The sequence below is a fragment of the Piliocolobus tephrosceles genome, chromosome 5, assembly GCF_002776525.5.
Source record: "Piliocolobus tephrosceles isolate RC106 chromosome 5, ASM277652v3, whole genome shotgun sequence".
NCBI classification, from domain to species: Eukaryota; Metazoa; Chordata; class Mammalia; order Primates; family Cercopithecidae; genus Piliocolobus; species Piliocolobus tephrosceles.
The window spans coordinates 167,213,300-167,232,002 of NC_045438.1; the positions used below are offsets into that span (position 1 = coordinate 167,213,300).

The following is an 18,703-nucleotide window of genomic DNA, read 5'->3' on the forward strand; positions in this document are numbered from 1 at the left end:
CAGTGCAGTGGTTTGGCCATAGGAGTCTCCCTCTGTCACCCAGGTTGGACAGTGCAGTGGTGTGGTCATAGGAGTCTCCCTCTGTCACCCAGGTTGGAGTGCAGTGGTGTGGTCATAGCTCACTGCAGCCTCAAATCCTAGGGATCAAGTGCTTCCCCTGCCTCAGCCTCCTGAGTAGCTGGGATTGCAGGTGGGAGTCACTGTACCTGGCTCCTCATGGAGTCATGATTTTTCTGATTGGATCTTGAGAAATCTCCATACCATTTCTGTGAGACCTGGTGGTATGAAATCGATAAGATTGTGCAGTTGGGCACTTCTCATCCATAACTGATCATTGTATTCATATGTTCTCATGTTGCTATGAAGAAATACCTGAGTCTGGTAATTTAAAAAGAAAAGAGGTTAATTAACTCACAGTTCTGCCTGGGTGGGGAAGCCTCAGGAAACTTACAATCATGATAGAAGGCACCTCTTCCTAGGGCAGCAGGAGAGAGAAAGAGTGCCAGCAGGGGAAATGCCAGACGCTTATACAACCATCAGATCTCGTGAGAACTCTCAGTCACTACCACGAGAACAGCATAGGGGAACCACCCGCCCCCCGTGATTCAATTACCTCCCACCAGGTCTCTCCTACGACTTGTGGGGATCATGGGGATTACAATTCAAGATGAGATTTGGGTGTGGACACAACCAAACCATATCAGTCACTGTTGATGATGCTTGGTTCTCTCCGGTGTCTCTGAGAAGTATGACGAGCAATGGACAAGTGAACCAGGAGCAAGCACAAGGCGCATATTCTTCAGAGCTTCACCGTCTACCTAGGACATCGTAGACTGGACTTCTAGACTGAAATGGAAAGGCTGTGCTGGTATTGCAGAAGGATTACAGATGAGGACCCCAAAAGCTCATCATAAAGTAAAATACCAAGAAGTCTTGTGTTTTATATTCAAATTTCCTGCACAGTAGGCATAGTCCTGTAAGTCGTCCATACTTTAATATTAAAAACATTGGACTTGCTCTTAAAGTGAAAGAACATTTCTTAATACCCCTTCCCCTAAATCTTCAAGTGAAACTTGCTCTAAAAAGATGTTCTAGGTATATTGTATAGATTCGAATCTCCTGGTTTACCTGTGCATATCTATAGAAGTAAAGCCTATTCTAACTGGAGAAGCGTGGATGTCTGAATCTTTTACAAGACCAAATTCTGGGCACCAAAGTGAAGGGAGGTTTGGGTGAGAGTCGTTATTGTCATTACTCAACTTCGTCTGCCAGTTGTGTTGCCCCTGGTTCTGCTTGGGTTAGCCTAAGTTCCCAGGATGTGTTCATCCTATAGGCAAAGGTGGAAGAAGCAAAAATTTAGAGCATTGAAGATAAATGAAATCCAATTATTTGTCTTCTCAATATTCCAGCCTTCACTTACAACCTTTAGCTGTTAATTAGATATTTTACAAAGTCTGTTTATTTTAAAGGCCCGAATGTTTGAAGACTATAAAGTCACTGTCAGTGTATTTCTGGAGAAAAAATGTTTGTCTCTTGTCTTCAAGGTCGATGTTTATTAGTTTTCCCATCCAAAGACTAGGTCTGATGCCAACAAATCAGACTTTTCTTCCCGCATCTATGATCAAGCACTTGAACATTTCCCCACGAATTTGGATGCGCCCTGGGTTAGAGTTGTTTTCTGCTGTGAGCCAAGGCTGAGTTCCAGCTCTCATTTACCCGCAAGGAGGAGAGGGCTGCAAAGGATTGTCAGTGGTGGAGAAGATGCCACTTTTTTGGCTGTTTTCCACAGCATTCAGATTCGTATCTGAGCTCAACATGCTTTGTATGTTTTCCCCACATGCTGGGACAGGCCTGTTTTCAAAGACAAGATTGAGGAGTGGAGAGAAGAGGCTTGTTTATGCACATGGTCATCAGTACAGCACAGTCTCTCTCCAAAATGGGAAAGGTCCCCTCACTGGGGATGAGCTTCAGCTTTGGTCTGTCTCTGGATTCTCCTCTACCTGATTTTCCACTCTTATCCCCCAATCTTGGACCTGCCCTTTAACTGAAAGGAAGACATCCTTTTCCCCGCTTTTGATGTTTTATCTGAATCCTTGGCAAAAAGTATAGCTTATAATTTTTTAATTAAGATGCCTGTGTTTGAGAAGGTGGTGACAACTGAGCTCCAGGCATCTGGTTTATCACATGCTCCAGGACAGGTTTGGGTCTGGGTTTCAATCAGGTCATAACATGAAGTCATGATCTGTGATCATTGCATTATTCACAGGAGCAGAGACTTGTGGAAATAAAAGGAGGCACTCCAGTCCCCAACACACCCACTGTCTTTTCACTCTCATTGGACGGAAATTTCTTCCCACCGGATCGGGACTTGAAGATTTCGTGAGACTTGTTGCTTACTTGCAAGAGATCGTCTTTCTCTTTGGCACCCTGCATATTTTTACTCACTTGGACAAATAATTCAGAGTCTATACAGATCCCACTTGAAAGGGCATTTGCCAATACTTAGGCAAACTTTGGTTTGGTATAACTGGTGGGCTGTTGTACAAAGCCAGGAGGGTAGCGGTAGCTTTACTATAAGTTCCTTACTAAGGAGCAGTAGCTCATTAACTCTTTCACAACTCTTTCATTTTAGCCACTGTTGAGTGGTAGGCAGCATGGTCCTGTGGGGTCGAGACTAGAGTCAGCTAAGTTTGATTCGTACAATGATTGTGAAGTCTGAGCCTGAGACTCTCAGTGGAAGTGTCAGGCACAAGACAGTAGAGAGAGGTCAAAGTCAGCCATGTAACAAGTGGCGAGGACTGCAAAGGACAAACTTATTTTGGAGAGATACGTGGTGTGCATTCGTAGGCATGGCTGAGAGTTCTCAGAGGCTGAGGCCATCCCTTTAAGGACTGAAACTTCGTAATGTCAGCTGTTGCTGATGGTCATGTCCTACACACTGTTAAATATAGCTAAGCTTTGGGAGGAAATGCTGGCCCCATCATATGTCACGGTCAACCCGGGGCAGTCTCTGTTTATGCTGATGGTCCCAAGTTCACTATTAACAGCACCCCTTTCATTCTCAAAAGTCTACTTGTTTGGAAAGTGCCTGGTATGACCACACTAGATAAGGAAAGTGGATGTTGCTACTTTCTTTTAACATGTCAGAGATACCTCAAGCTTTGAGGTGCTCCTGTCCCAACTTTAAGGCTCTTTTAAAATATGTTTTTATATCCTTAATATGCTCACATTTTTCTCCACCTTCTTGAACATATGGAATGTAGTTATAACTGTTTTTGATGTCCTTGTCTACTAACCCCTGCATCTATGTTATTTCTGGGTCTATTTATGTTGATCAGTTTCCCTCCCGCTCATTATCCGTTATGTTTCCCTGCTACTTTGCATGTCCGGTAATTTTTGAGTGAATGGCCAGACGTAATTTTTATCTTGTTGGATGTCAGATATTTTGGTATTCTTTTAAATATGCTTGGTCTTTGTTCTGGGACACAGTTAAGTTGCTTGGAAACAGTTAATCTTTTTGAAGTTTGCTTTCAAGCATGGTTAAATGGAACCAGAGCAGCCTTTGGTGCAGGGAAGTTTTTCTTTTTTTTTTTTTCCACGGCAGATGGGTGATGTGCCGACGTCATAATAAGGTTTGAGGGAGGCACATCTCACACACGAGCAAAAAACCCAATCATCACACTTATGAAACACAAAAGAACCTGGTCTAGGGTACTATTTTTCCTTTCGAGGGCACATAGTGCCCCGTGTATTACAAGATTTCTCCACTCTGGCTATGGGGACATCAGAGTCCCTTGCCCCCTAGCTCAGAGATGATTCCACCCGCTCACTCCTGGTACAGCTTCTTCACATCCACGCCCTGACCAGTACTCAGGTGAAGAGTAGGGGAACCCCCTTTCCATCTCCAGGCTCTCCTTCTGTGCAGGTCTCTCTGTGCAGCTCTCTTCCCTGTGAAGCTCTCTTTTCTCCATTACTCTCCTCTGCAGGGTTAGCTAGAGTGACATCCCTGAATTCTCACCTGTGTCCACAAACCGGTAGGCTTTGTTTAGGTTCCGTCTTTTTTGCACCATCACTTAACTGAAAACGCTGTCCACCTGGTAAGCCAGAGCATCTCAGGGCTCACCTTGCTTGTTCCCCCTTTTCTCAGGAGTCACTGTCCTCTGCTGCCTCTTGTCCAGTGTCTGAAATTATTTAATATTATTTCCATTTGTTGCTGTTGTTTAAGGTAAGAGGTTGAATCTGATCCATGTTACTCCATCATGGCCAGAAGTGCAAGTTCTGAGTATTGGGCTGTTTCAGCTTCTGTATCTTTAGGACTAATGCATTGTCTTCTCTAATTGCAGGGTGAATGTATCTTTTCTCTCTGCTCTGGTTTTGCTAATGGTCAATACCTTAGCTATTATTGCCTTAGATCCTCTTCTTTACCATCTTCTGTTGTTCTCTTCACTTGTTTAGTTCTTGTCTAGTTTTTCCCCTCATTCTTCCCAGTTTTTGCACAAGGTGGCTGGTTCTCCACATATATCACCATCTGTGGGATCAGACCATAAATTTCTTTTTAGCAGATCCCACTGAGAGTCCATTGGCTTCCACCTTCCAAATGTCCATATTTTCTGCCTGCATTTGTTCTTACAACAGTGTTCTGCTACTGCAGCTTCACCAGCAAAAGAGCTATGGCCAGCCTGTCTGTCTGTCTGTCTATCCATCTATCTTTCTATCATCTATGTATTACCTATCTGTCTATTTAATCTATCTATTATCTCTCTATCACCCATCTATCATTTATCTATCCATCATCTCTTTATTCTATTTTATCTATCTACCTATCATCTATTATCTATCATTTATCCATCATTTATCTATCCATCATCTATTTATCAATCATGTGTCTATTCGATTTCATCTACCATCTATCCATCATCTAATTATCAATCATCTATTTATTTTATCTATCAATCTACCTATCCATCCATCGCATATCTTTTCATCCACCCATTTATCCATTATGTATTTATCTTTCATGATTATTATTTCTACCACCACTTCTTCCCTGGCGGAAATTGTTGTGCATGGAGGAAAGCTCCAGCTGGTGTCACTTTTTGCCAAGGGTTATCACTAGAGTGCAGTGCAGGGTATGCGCATTTTCCCCAAGGCTTTACGCCAGATGCTGTTAGACCTGGGATATTTATGGATTAGTTTACCCTTCAGTTGATGAATCCATTTGTCCCTTTAGGCAATTACATATTTCAGTTATGGTCTTTATGTTGTTTAAATCTTTGAAATCAGGCTTCCCTTTACTCCTCTTAGTTCCCTGTTGAAGTCCCAAGCTCTGAAGACATAATAGATCTTCTGTGTCTCACAATTGTTAAATGTGCCTGTAAATAAACTCTCCCCAACATACGGTGTTCCTTTTTGCTTTCCTTTCTTCTTTTCTAGATCAACTCATTCCACAAACTTTTACTGACCACCTATTATTGCATGGACTCTGCCAGGTGATAGATACAAAGATGAGGAATCCATGTCTGTCTTTTGGGTTGCTAGCTTTGAAGATGATCACAACACAATATGGTAAGTACCACGACAGAGGGGAAGAGGTGAGCACAGGGTGCCACAAGAGGAAGGAGATGGGGGCCGAGTCCACATTTCCTAGAAGCGACCTTACCTTGTATAGGAGTGTGGAGGGGTTAGCAGGGAAGGAGTGTGAGCATGGGAGGATAAGCACAGAGATGAGAGTGAAGGCCATTTGAGATGAAGTATGGAGTTTGCTTTGACTAGATTGTGGAGGCACAGGGTAGGAAGGACAAGGGTCAAAAGTGGAGAGGTGGGCAGGTAACAGATCATGAAGGATCTTATGTGGCATGTGAAGACTTTTGGATTTTATACAGAAGTGTCTAAAGTCAATGAGGTGAAAGGACCAGATTAGAGTGGAAAATGGATTATGTTGGAACAAGACTAGAGAAAGAATAACTGGGGACTTGGTTTACTTGGTTTCATTCAGATGAGAAACAATGATGAACTAAAGCACCACTGCTGGGGGGAGGGAGAGAGAGAGAGAAAGAGAGAAGGGGAGAAAGAGGAAATCAGGAAATATGCAAAGGCAAACCTGAGAGAACTCAGTTGTAGAGGGAAGAAGATAGAGAGGAGTCCAAGTGCGAGGTGACCCTTGGGTCTCCAGCATGAATGACTGTAAGAATACCTGGGCTAATCACTGGAATAGTGGCTATTAAAGAAAGAATGTATTTGGACTACACGATTATGAGCTAAATTTTGGATATTTTTGATATATTGAATTTGAACTCTTTGTGACACGTAACTGGAGCCATCTGAAAGCTAATTGGATATATGGTTTTGCAGTTCAGTAGAGATGTTGGGAGTGATATCGTGGTCTTCAGCTTATAAAGGATAAGTCTAAAGGATGGTGGAGACTTGGCATGGAGGCAGGTCACTCTCATGCACTTGCAGCCTATAATTACGTGCTTTCCAGATCTTTACTGTATTATTTTCTTTTTCTAAAGAGTTATGAAAACATGACTTCTGGCATTGTCTTTGTCATTACTTCTGATAGCTATAAGAATATTTAACAATTAAACAATTTTTACATTTGTACTTTCAACGTGCATATCTGCATTTTTTTCTACTAGCTAAGGAGAAAGAAGGGTGTGCAAACTGCATCCCTGCATAAGGCTGCATGAGGCACTGCACCGCATCCCTGCACACTCGGCTCCTCTAGTGGAAATACAGAGTCTCAGGTATACACGTGGCCCTCACTGGCTTGTTGGGTGTTTTATTTTTTACCCCGTAACATTGAACTTTGTTACACAGAATGTCTTGTGATTTCCCGACACAGTAGGTGTCTTCCTGAGTTTCTCGACCAGTAGTTTCATGTTGGTCAGAATTCCTCTGTTGGCCAAGCTTAATCTTACACCTTGATTGTTTTAGTAACCTACTGATGTGAAGGTGGAAGTTTTAGGACTTTACTCAGGTTTCTCAGTGCAGTGGTAGAATATGACCTTGGAAGTCAGACAGATCTGGGGTTGATCCCAGCCCTGTGACTGACGAGCTCTGTGATGAAAGAAAGTCTTTAACTTCTCTGAGACTGAATGTCTATGGCTAAAAATCAAGGATGAAATGAGGTTGTCATAGGGTTGTTGCAGGATCTGATGACACACGTGAAGTGCTCAGCACAGAGACTGAAACCTGCAGACGTGCTTCATGAGCTGGTCATTTCAGTGTCATTTCTGTGCATTAACTATGTGCTCTGGGGGTCAGTTTGCTCAGTTCAACCAGCACTTAGTGAGAACCTTGTGCTTGGCACAGGCCTTGCATTGGTATTCCTCCTTGAGGGTCAGGGGAAGCACAGTCTAAGTTTAAGAGATGAATTAATATCCTCAAAGAGTTTAGCCTAAAGTTAAACCGCCATTATTTCCTACTTTACATTTCCTGTGGTACCCACCCCCTTCCTCCATCCAAATGAAATATTTTAAAAGGATTTCCCAATCTTCTTTGGACTTTGGACTTTGGGAGACTTTGGGTCTATGGTGATGAGGCTTTCTCACTCCATGGTGCCATCTGGAATTCTTTGTTCAGGCTTTGGCCAGAAAAAACACCACCACCACCACCAACACACTAACTTAAGAAAATAACATGTGGCCGGAACTTGGCAACAATAACCCTTTGTTGCCAGAATCCTTGTTCACAGTGTGGGTGGCTCAGATGGCACTTAATTAAATGTATTTCCCTATAAATTCTCACAGTGTGCTTATTTTCACTGATGTCTAATAACCACCCTATCTCTACAGCAACCAAATTTCACAGCCTGCAAAATAGGGAAATCAGCGTGTATAAATAACATATTGCTTTTGTTAGTACTCAGTCATACTCCTCATCATTCTGAGTGACAATGGACTTATCTGTTATTATTTCCCACTGAATGCTTCGTTATTCAGTATTTTCCTACTACCTGGAGTGACTATATAATAAAAATAATACCTACTATTTTCAGTGTCAACTATGAGTCATGCACCGTACTGGGCATGTATTCATTATCTCAGTTAATCTTCACCAGTCTTTGAGATAGGTACCAGTATTCTCATCTAAAAGATGGGAAAAAATACGGTGACTCCATCTCCACACAAAAAATTTTTAAAACAATTTAACCATGTGTGTGGCACACACTTATAGTTCCCGCTACTTCGGAGGCTGAAGCTGGAGGATCGCTTAATCCCAGGAGGTTGAGGCTGCAATGAGCTGTGATCGCACCACTGCACTCCAGCATGGGAAACAGAGCAACGCCCTGTCTCACACACAATAAAAGGAAAAAATGAGGAAAAGAAGCCTGAAAAAGGTTAAATATTTTGCCCAAGAACATACCACTGGGCTGGGTGTGATGGGCCTGCCTAACATGGCAAAAACACTTCTTTACTAAAAAATACAAAAATTAGCCGGGTGTGGTAGCAAGCACCTGTAGTCCCAGCTACTCGGGAGACTAAGGCAGGGAGAATTGCTTGAACCTGTGAGCTGGAGGTTGCAATGAGCCGAGATCGCGCCACTGCACTCCAGCCTTGGTGACAGAACGAGACTCCATCTCAAAAAAACAAAACAAAACAAAAAAACAGACAACTAGAAACTGATGGATTTGAAGAGTGATCTGAAAAATCTATCTGATGCCCGAACCCACGATGGTTTTTTACACTCTACAAACTTTGTTAAGAAAGGTGCTGATTACGTTTTTAGATACAGTCTCAACATACTCCCTGCACTGTCTTTGTTCCGCACAGGATTCAGGAGCGTAACCGGGAATGTAATTAAGAACGCAACACGGAGGGAGGGCAAGGCCTGTCCCTTTCTTCTTCAGCCGCTGTGTGGTGCCAGGTAAAATATTTAAATTAGTTTTTCTCATGTTTTTGAATTAGCCAAGATGTTTACTTATGTAGAGACATTTCTTGGGCACAGCATTTTGTATTTTGATGACAAAGGTAAAGTTGCTGAAAGCTGTGAATTGGAACAAGGAAAAACCTGATAGGCATTGGTTGATTGTTCTTAAAAATAGGTTATTGTTTTTTATCTTGTCTATTTCCTTGCAGGTGTGTAACCTAGCGGGAAAGGGCATACATTAGCAGAAAAATGTATGACACAAATAATCTTTTTAACGTACATTTACAATTTTGTCTGCTATACTGTATGTCAATAAATTTAACTAAAATGCGTTACTTGGCCTTTGCTTTATAAGATATTTTTCCAGATCTAGATTTTGGCACCAGCCTGGCCAACCTGGTGAAACCCTGTCTCTACTAAAAGTACAAACATTAACCGGGCGTGGTGGTGGGCGCCTGTAATTCCAGCTATTCGGGAGGCTGAAGCAGGAGAATCGCTTGCACCCAGGAGGCCAAGGTTGCAGTGAGCCAAGATTGCGCCACTGCACTCCAGCCTGGGTGGCAGAGCGAGACTCTGTCTCATTAGAATGAAAATAAAGAAAGATTTTAGCAATCCTTTTCAGCATTTTAAAGATGCCATCCCATTGTCTTCTGGATTCCACCGTTTTTTCTGGAAGGTCGGTTATCAGCATAGTTGTTGCTTCTTGAGTATGATGTGTCCTTCTCCCTGGCTGCCTCCCGCCCTCACTTTGGCTGTTGTGAAGATTCTCCTGTGTTTTTTATTCTCAGCATGTGTGCCCATGAGGTTTTCAGCAAGATGTCACTGTGATGTATCTCAATGCATATATTTTGCCTTCTGAATGTATTCTGCTTTAATCCTGTAGAGCTTCTTGAATCTGCGGATGAATGTTTTTAGCATTTTGGGAACATTTCTGGCCAGTGCCTCTGTAAGTATTGTCTGTGTCCCTTTATTCCCCAGCCCCCTTTCCTAGAATTCTAATGACATGTACATTAGACCTTATCACTGTGGCTTATGTTTTTCAATCTGTGTATTCACTTATTTGTGGTTTCTTTTTCTCCAAATTCTTTGCTTCTCCAGTTCTGAAGCCTCAGGGGTCCCGGACTCCAGGGTTTGGAGTGACGTCTCCCGAACATCGAGTCTCTGCCTTTGTGTTAGAGGGTTGCTTGGGAAGTAGCAGATGCTTGAAGGAGAGAAGCGAGGAATGATGCTGGACTCGCCTGTGGAGGCCTTTGCTCTGAGATGGCTGCCATGGTTGCCCCTCCAATACTGGCTGACTTGGTTATCCTCTGTTGTCTTTCAACAACGTGTTTTTTACTTTGTGCGGCTTTTGTAGTTAGGATGTATTGCAGGTTGGTGGGATTGATGCGCGTTACTCCATCAGCGCCAGAAAGGGAAGTTCTGTGCTAATAAGTTTGAGTTAGAAGTTCTGTTTCTTTTCTTTGGTCTCGTTTTTCCTACTCAGGTAACGAAATACATGTTACCGAAGCCATAGAACTGAAATCAAAATTTTAAAAATTAGATTTTCATTCCAGAATCAATAGAAAATTGCTTTGTGATGATGAGCCTTCTGGTTTCAATTTCTCTGTCTGTAAAATGGGCACGATCTCATCTACATCATTATGAGGGCTATGGATTTTTTTTTTTTTAAAGTAGAAGAGTTTTTGTTTTTTTTTTTTTTTTTTTCCTGATAAAATGCTCTCATTATTCTTCCTCTTTTTGTAAGTTAGCTCCACGGGGAATTGAGAAATGAATTCTTAATTAAAAACCTTACAATAAGAGCCGGCAGCAGCAATCATCCTTACACTGTGTCATGCCCGTGTTTTCCACCTCCCCACCCTCAAAGAACGTGGGGAAGATGGGCGAGCAGATGCTAACTCAGCGTACAGCCAGAGTCAGAGTGCAGCGAGCATTCAATTTGTTATACCCATACAGGCCTGAGTCTGCACAGCATTCGGAAGAGATTTCAGGTATTTTCTAAGAGGAAAGAGAAATGCGTGTGTTCACAGAGGTGACTCTTACCTGTGTGGAACATCTGCGCCCATTTCAGAAAACCACAGCGTTTTGAGAGTAGATACGTGCCTGTTAATTTGAGCACTGCTAAGTACATAAATAGATGAGCCGTTAATGTACACAGCTTGGTCGTCTCAGTAAGCCAAAATTGAGTCAACCTTTTCCCAGGTTAACCTAATCTAAAAATAACACTTTCATCTCTTATTAATAGGCTAGTTGTTATCTAATGTTTTGCTGTGGGTTCAGGGTTCCAGAATAAATCATGCTTTGATTATAGGGTGGATCAAGTTAATGTTGACTCATTCAGGTTGGGGCTGGGCAGAGCTGTGGCCTGTCCCAAGTCTCATCTAAGACAGAACTCATCAAATCCTAGGTCTTGTTTATGTCATGCAGGAGAAGGTACAGAAACGCTTGTATTTTATCTGGCAAGCGGCACATTGTGGCTGGAGCAGGGGAGGGAAAAAAGCATCTAAAAATATTCTTCCTTGCTTTTAGTCCTAGTAAGAGATGTTGTCCCATTACTAATCCAAGTTATGAGCTAGAAGGATTAACCCTAGGGGCAGGTAGACATCTTAGGTTCACTGGTCCTCCATTCACTTAAAAACCTCTCCAGGTTTAAGGTCTCTACTTAGTTTCCACCCTGACAAAGTCTTGTGGACTTTTTTTGTTTTTGAGATGGAGCTTCACTCTATTGCCCAGGCTGGAGTGCAGTGGCACGATCTCAGCTCACTGCAACCTCTGCTGCCCAGGTTTGAGCAATTCTCCTGCCTCAACCTCCTGAGTAGCTGGGATTACAGGTGCCTGCCACCGCACCCAGCTAATTTTTATATTTTCACTAGAGACGGGGTTTCACCGTCTTGGCCAGGCTGGTCTTGAACGTCTGACCTTGTGATCCACCCACCTTGGCATCCCAAAGTGCTGGGATTACAGGCATGAGCCACTGCTCCTGGCCCCTTTTTGGGGTTTTAAGAGACCTTTCAGAGTATCTAAGTTACTGTCATTTTATTTTGAAATTACGCAGGTAAGAAAGAGCAGGACGCAGCCCCAACAGTGGCCCAGCTTGGCCTCAGGCAGGCAGGCATGCTGTATAGGACAGGAGACATTTAGGGATCAGATGATCTTGTCGTCCACTCAGCAGTGGGTGACACTTTCTACACTGAGCTCCAACATCATGGTCAAGAGCTCCCCGATGTCTCTGCTTCTTAGTCTCTTGCTACTGCTGCCAGATATCTCCCTATTATTGAATCATTCTCTAAACACATTAACTGAACACCTACCCATGAGTCCATGAGGCTCTGGGTACCTGGGATTCACAAGCACACATCCAAGTTGGTGTTCCTTCTGCAGTGTGCCTCTGCTGGCTGATATCCTCCGAGGTTCATGGGTTCTGTCCACTGCCTTCGTTGTGTTTCTCAACCGTCTGCCTCCACACGTAGCATGAACACCCCAGCCCAGAGCATGTGGTGGGGTGCCAGTCTGTCAACTGTATTAAGCACTGATGTTGAGTGGAGCTCTTACTCCAGGCTCCCTTCTGGATCATACTTGGGCCAGACACCAATCTTTGGTCTGGTTCACTGTGGCCAGGATAGTAGGATCTCCAAAGTAATCATGGTGACTTATGCCTAAGGAGACCATCACCAGGAGGCTCCGAGGCTGAGAGGTGACGAGTGCTCTCCAGAACGTGTCCATGTACACCATACATAGCTTGTGCAGTGTGGTAGTGATTGTCATCCAGACAGTATGGAGCCAAGCCTGTATCATAATAGGAACCGTTCCACCTGTGTATCTGAACTGAGCAAGCACATTTAAAAAGTTAAATATCCAACTCTCTTTTAGGTCCCCTTCTGACAACAGCAAGGGCTTTTAATGTGAATGAGGCTCAGGGGAATCTACCGCCATCTTTGGCTTCCCTAGCACCATGCAGAGACATGCTCCTGAAGAAGACAATACTGAAAGCCATCCAGACCCCAGCTGTAGCAGTACTGAATGCCAGAACGGTTTTCTCATGGAGAATTCCTGAAGGACCTCCTACTGAGCTCACCTGAGTGACATGGAAGGATGACATGTGGGACAATCAGAGTGAAGCCTGGGGTGGTGAGAACATTGCAGGTATCCAGTGGATTCCTTTAAAGCAGGTTGCTCAATTGTGGTCCTGTGGATAGTTTGGGCTGGGTGGTTCTCCACTGTGGGGCCTAACGTGGATGTTGTAGGATGGTGGGTGGCATCTCTGGCCCCCACCCACTAGGTGCCAGGAACACCCAGTACTCATCCCCAATGTCTCCAGACATTGCCCAGGGTCCGAGTGCCATCACTTTCAACTGAAAATCACTGCTTAGAGGAAAGCAGTTTGTGGATGAGAAGCATACATGCTGTGACTCACAATTTCACATCAATGAAGTTCAACCTCAGACTGTGCGCATTTACTCCCCACTCACCAACAGTCAACAAACAACAAGAAAGACAACCAAAAAGTATGATCAAAAAGCCTCCACCAGGTGCAAGGAGTTTATTACCTACCTGTGTTAGTTTACTATGATTCTTAAAGTCAGGAAAATGATGGGGGTCTTGAATAAGGATTGTCAGTTGAGGTTGAATATATTTTAACATAACTACCGAGTCACTCTTTGAGGGGACAGTTTCCTACCTTTTGTTTTCTCATTCACTGTTTTAATTTACTTAATCTCATTCAGCCAAATCTTTGTATTTGCTAGTAAACTGTACCGAGTGAATTATTTGTAGCATTATTTAAGACCCTGAATCAACATTATCTAACATGTTTGGAAGCAGGGCAGCCCTCAAATCTCTGGTTAATGTGATTTCAGGAAAACATAAATAGATTCATACTGTTTTACAGACCAGAGTGGGCCAAAATTGAGGAAGAAAATCTGCTACCAGAAATCTATGCAATTAAGGAAGCTGCCTGTGGCTGACTGCAGAAATGCTGTCACCATGTGGGACAGGAACATAAGAGCTGGAAGCAAACCCAGGGAAAATAGATTCTGGATTTCTCATGTGGGTGGGGCTGAGCAGGAGGGAGACTTGGGCTTATAGGAGCCAGGAGCTCTGGAGAGGGGTGGAGGCAGAAAGAACAACCCTTGGATGTGGAATTTGGGTGGGCTGTGGCTGTGAGTGAGCAGGTGGAGCCTGGAGCAGAGGTTCCTGTAACCAGCTTCCCTTGCAAGAGAGCTGGGTTTGTTGGGGGAAACCAGGGTCTATTTTCCTTCATCTACCTCTCCCACGCCAGGAAGCAGAGCAAGATCATGTGTGTAACCCTGCAATTAGACCCCTCTAGACCCAAGCTCATAGAGAGTAGGACTGTGTCTTACCCATTTTTCATCCTCTGTGCCTAGCACGGTGCCTGGCACAGAGGAGACACTCAGCGGGGCGCTAGACTGAACCCAGTGGCTTCAGAACAGCTCCCGGAAGAAGCTGGAGGGACTCCATTCAAAGGGCACTGGAAAGATGCTTGCAGTCCTTTTCTACCCAGGCACAAGCCTTTTCTTTATTACCCAACTCTGATGCCTGAGGTAAAGCAATAGCATGACTGAGTGTCTTTCACATTAGAGTGTAATTTATCGACATCAGCCACAGCCTTTGATCTCACCAAGCTGTGAGAGGAGAGAAGTGATGAGGCATACAATATGTACCAGGTGAGTAGGGTGTACGTGGGCTGCAGCAGCTGAAGGGAGGGAAGGGCCAGGAGGCTGTGGGTGCCGATAGAACGTTCCAGTTGGGACTTGGAGGCCCTTGGCCAGCAGATACAACCAGGGAGGAGAGATCTGAGACTTGGTCTTGCCATGGTGGGCCAGGTTTTAGTATTGTCTGTATTATCTGCTGGGGATAACAGAGCTTCCTGCAGGCGCCTTGAGAAGTGCTTCTGAACCTCTCTAGTCGAGGTTTGTGGGCCGTCTTGCTATACTCTAAGCCTGGATCCGCTTGCAGGTTGCTCTCAGATGAACTTGAGTGATGGCCTGTCTTTTGTGGGTCTGTTTTTCGGGACATGAACGCCAAAACATGATCGTTCTGGACTGCATTTGTTTTATTCGATGAACAAAGACTTGGACCTTGTTCTTGACTGTCACTGTCTCAAAGGTTTTAATCAAAGGCTATTTGGAAATCATGCCAGCTAATTACTGTTGATGATGCAACGAAGGTGACTCTTTCTTAGTGCCTTAAACCTTTCACCTGAAACACAAACATGCCACATTGGAGCTTTAATTGTCAAGGAAGATGAAAAGTATACCAAACCACTTGCTGGGCAAAGGCCTCCTGTTGATATAGGCAGCAGGAACCCACAGGCTTGTGCAATGCAGGCTTGTAGCTGCAGATCCACTTCTCTCCAAGCACACTGCCCCGTTGAAAGTGGGTAAGTGATGCGTCTGATCTCTAGCAAGCTCCTCCGGGAGAGCTCTAAAAGCTTAGCCGTGTAGCCCTGTCTCTCCGCTGTTTTCATGGAAAGCCCTACTAAAAATCAGACGGCACAGAGTTCCTTTCTTGAATTAAAACTCGCAAGAGAAAGATGAAATCAGGTTCAAACATGTGTTTTGTTTCCTACACTTGGGTATTTATTTGTTCGTGGATTTATAAAGGGCCCCTCTTTCATTTAGCTAACATTTGTTTAGAAGCTAACATGTGCCAGAGACTGCAGATAAAAAGATGTGAATCCTGCAGAAAAGGAGAATGCAGTTCAGGATTAGAAACAAATAGCAGATGATCACAAAACAGTTTTACAAGTGCTTTGACAGGTGGCACTGTTAGTACCACTTTGTGAGGCACTTAACTCAAAGGGGTGAGGATGAGAAATAAGAATTAAGGAAGAGGTATGCTTGCGTTGAAAAATATTCCAATATATATGTCATGAAATATGGGTCATGGCTCAGATCAAAACTAGTAGGTTGATATTAGTGTCGGCCATATTCATTTGCTAAGAACCTGGTTGTGTTCAGGCGGCAGTAAGTCTACCTCTAATCCAGTTCCTGTGCTCAGCTAACAATGTTATCTGTCTAATCTTTATAATGCATCTTTTTCCCTTATCATTTTGTGGATGATGAGATTATCCAATACTGATGTTAACTAGTTTCAACATAAGCCATTTTCTGGTTTGGTTACATGAGCATTTTGTTAACTATCTGCATTTATGCAATATAAATCAATTGACTCTGCGTCTTGTAGTTGGCGTATGAGGTAATTTAGATAGAAGTTGAACTGATTCACTCTGAGCTATCAGTAGAAGAAAGGATTTTGTAAGTCATTTAATAGCTAAATAAAATTACTGGAATTTTAAAAGTTTAAAACTTTTAAACAGAATCCATTATTTAAAGTCTTTTTAAACTTGACAGGTATCCACTTACTTTCAAAAGAACTAAATACAATTAAAGAGATATATTCCTAAAGAGATATTAATATTAGACATACATATGGTCATGCATCACTTAATGATAGGGATACATCTGAGATGTGTCATTAGGTGATTTCATCATTGTGGAAATATCATAGAGTGAACTTATGCAAACCTAGGAAGTAGAATCTGTTACATGCCTAGGTTCAATGGTAGAGCCTGTTGTTCCCAGGCTACAAAGCTGTATAGTATGTTGCTGTACTGAATACTGTAGGGAATTGTAACACAGTGGTAAGTATCTGTGTATCTAAACACAGAAAAAGTATTTTCATCTCACGGGGCCACCATCCTAAATGTGGTCTGTGGTTTACCGAAACATTGTTATGCTGTGCGTGACTATATTAAATCTAGTTCTATTAAAGGAATTTCTTGAATGTAGTGAAGTTGAATATCTTAAAACAATTCTGTAATTAAGATGAGTTGCCAAATCATATATAATAGTGTAAATTAAGGCCATCTTAACTTTTTTGTTGAGATGTTAATGTCAACAAAATGGTTCAAATGAAGGTCTTGAGTTGGCTGATGTAACAGGATCATTCCGAAACTTTCTAAGGACATGAACCCTTTTGAAAATCTGATGAAAGATGTGGGTAAAGTTCTCAAAAAATACATGTATTACAGAACTTATCACACTGTTTTTAATAGTTTCTGACTCCCCAGGAGCCTCTCATGATGTTAAAGCAAGTCCTCTTGACCTAACGCAATAGTGCAGTTCGCTTCAGGTAGAGCAGTTTCTCGTCTCTCCATTGTTTTCATGGAAAGCCTTACTAAAAATAAAACTGCTCTTCAGTTTAATTAGATCCCATTTGTCAATTTTGGCTTCTGTTGCCATTGCTTTGGTGTTTTATTCATGAAGTCTTTGCCCATACCTATGTCCTGAATAGTATTGCCTAGGTTTTCTTCTAGAGTTTTTATGGTTTTAGGTTATATGTGTAAGCCTTGAATCCATCTTGAGTTCATTTTTCTATAATATGTAAGGAAGGGATCCAGTTTCAGTTTTCTGCATATGGCTAGCCAGTTTTCCCAACATCATGTATTAAACAGGTAATCCTTTCCCCATTGCTTGTTTTTGTCTAATTAAACTAAAGAGCTTCTGCAGAGCAAAAGAAACTATCATCAGAGTGAAGAGGCATCAAAGAATGGGAGAATTTTTTGCAATCTATCCATCTGACAAAGGGCTAATATCCAGAATCTACAGGAACTTAAACAAATTTACAACAAAAAAAAACCCCATCAAAAAGTGGGCAAAGGATATGAATAGACACTTCTCAAAAGAAGACATTTATGCGGCCAACAAACATATGAAAAAAAAGCTCATCATCACTGCTCATTAGAGAAATGCAAATAAAACCACAATGAGATGCCATCTCATGCCAGTTAGAATAGCAATCATTAAAAAGTCAGGAAACAACAGATGTTGGAGAGGATGTGGAGAAATAGGAACATTTTACACTGTTGGTGGGAGTGTAAATTAGTTCAACCATTGTGGAAGACAGTATGGCAATTCCTCAAGGATTTAGAACCAGAAATACCATTTGACCCAGCAATCCCATTACTGGGTATATAATCAAAGAACTATAAATCATTCTACTGTAAAGACACATGTACATGTATGTTTATTGCAGCACTGTTCACAATAGCAAAGACTTGGAACCAACCCAAATGCCCATCAATGATAGACTGGATAAAGAAAATGTTGCACATATACACCATGAAATACTATGCAGCCTTAAAAAAGGATGAGTTCATGTCCTTTGCAGGGATATGGATGAAGCTGGAAACCATCATTCTCAGCAAACTAACACAGGAACAGAAAACCAAACACCGCATGTTCTCACTCATAAGTGGGAGTTGAACAATGAGAACAGATGGACACAGGGAGGGGAACATCACACACTGGAGCCTTTTAGGGGGTGGGGAGGCTAAGGGAGGGAGAGCATTAGGAGAAATACCTAACGTAGATGATGGGTTGATGGGTGCAGCAAACCACCATGGCACATGTATACCTGTGTAGCAAACCTGCATGTTCTACACATGTATCCCAGAATTTAAAGTATAAAAAGAAAGAATCAGACTGCACAGGATTCCTTTCCTGGATCGAAACTTGCAAGAGAGAGATGAAATAAGATTCAAAGCTGTGTTTTGTTTCCTACACTTTGATATTTGCTCATGGATTTATAAAGGACCCCTCTTTCATTTAGACAACAACGATTATTTAGAAGCTAACATTTAGAAGCTGTGAAATTAAAAGAATTCTTCCACACATGGCTCAGGCAAGGAGCCAGTTTATGAAAATCCAACAAACAAAGGCATTTTTTAAACTTAAGAAATAGGAAAATAAATCTAATTAGCCATCTCGAAAGAAGTTCTGATACTTCAGCTCTTTTGTCATATGTACATGGA

At 42.5% G+C, this 18,703-nt stretch overlaps 1 non-coding gene across 1 annotated transcript; it reads right to left on the reverse strand.

The window, feature by feature from the left end:
* Nucleotides 1–3,598: 3,598 nt before the first annotated feature.
* LOC111548639 lies at nucleotides 3,599–3,701 on the reverse strand. Its single transcript, XR_002733487.1, has one exon. It is a non-coding gene; the product is annotated as a small nucleolar RNA U13 (small nucleolar RNA).
* Between the last annotated feature and the right edge of the window lie 15,002 nt (nucleotides 3,702–18,703).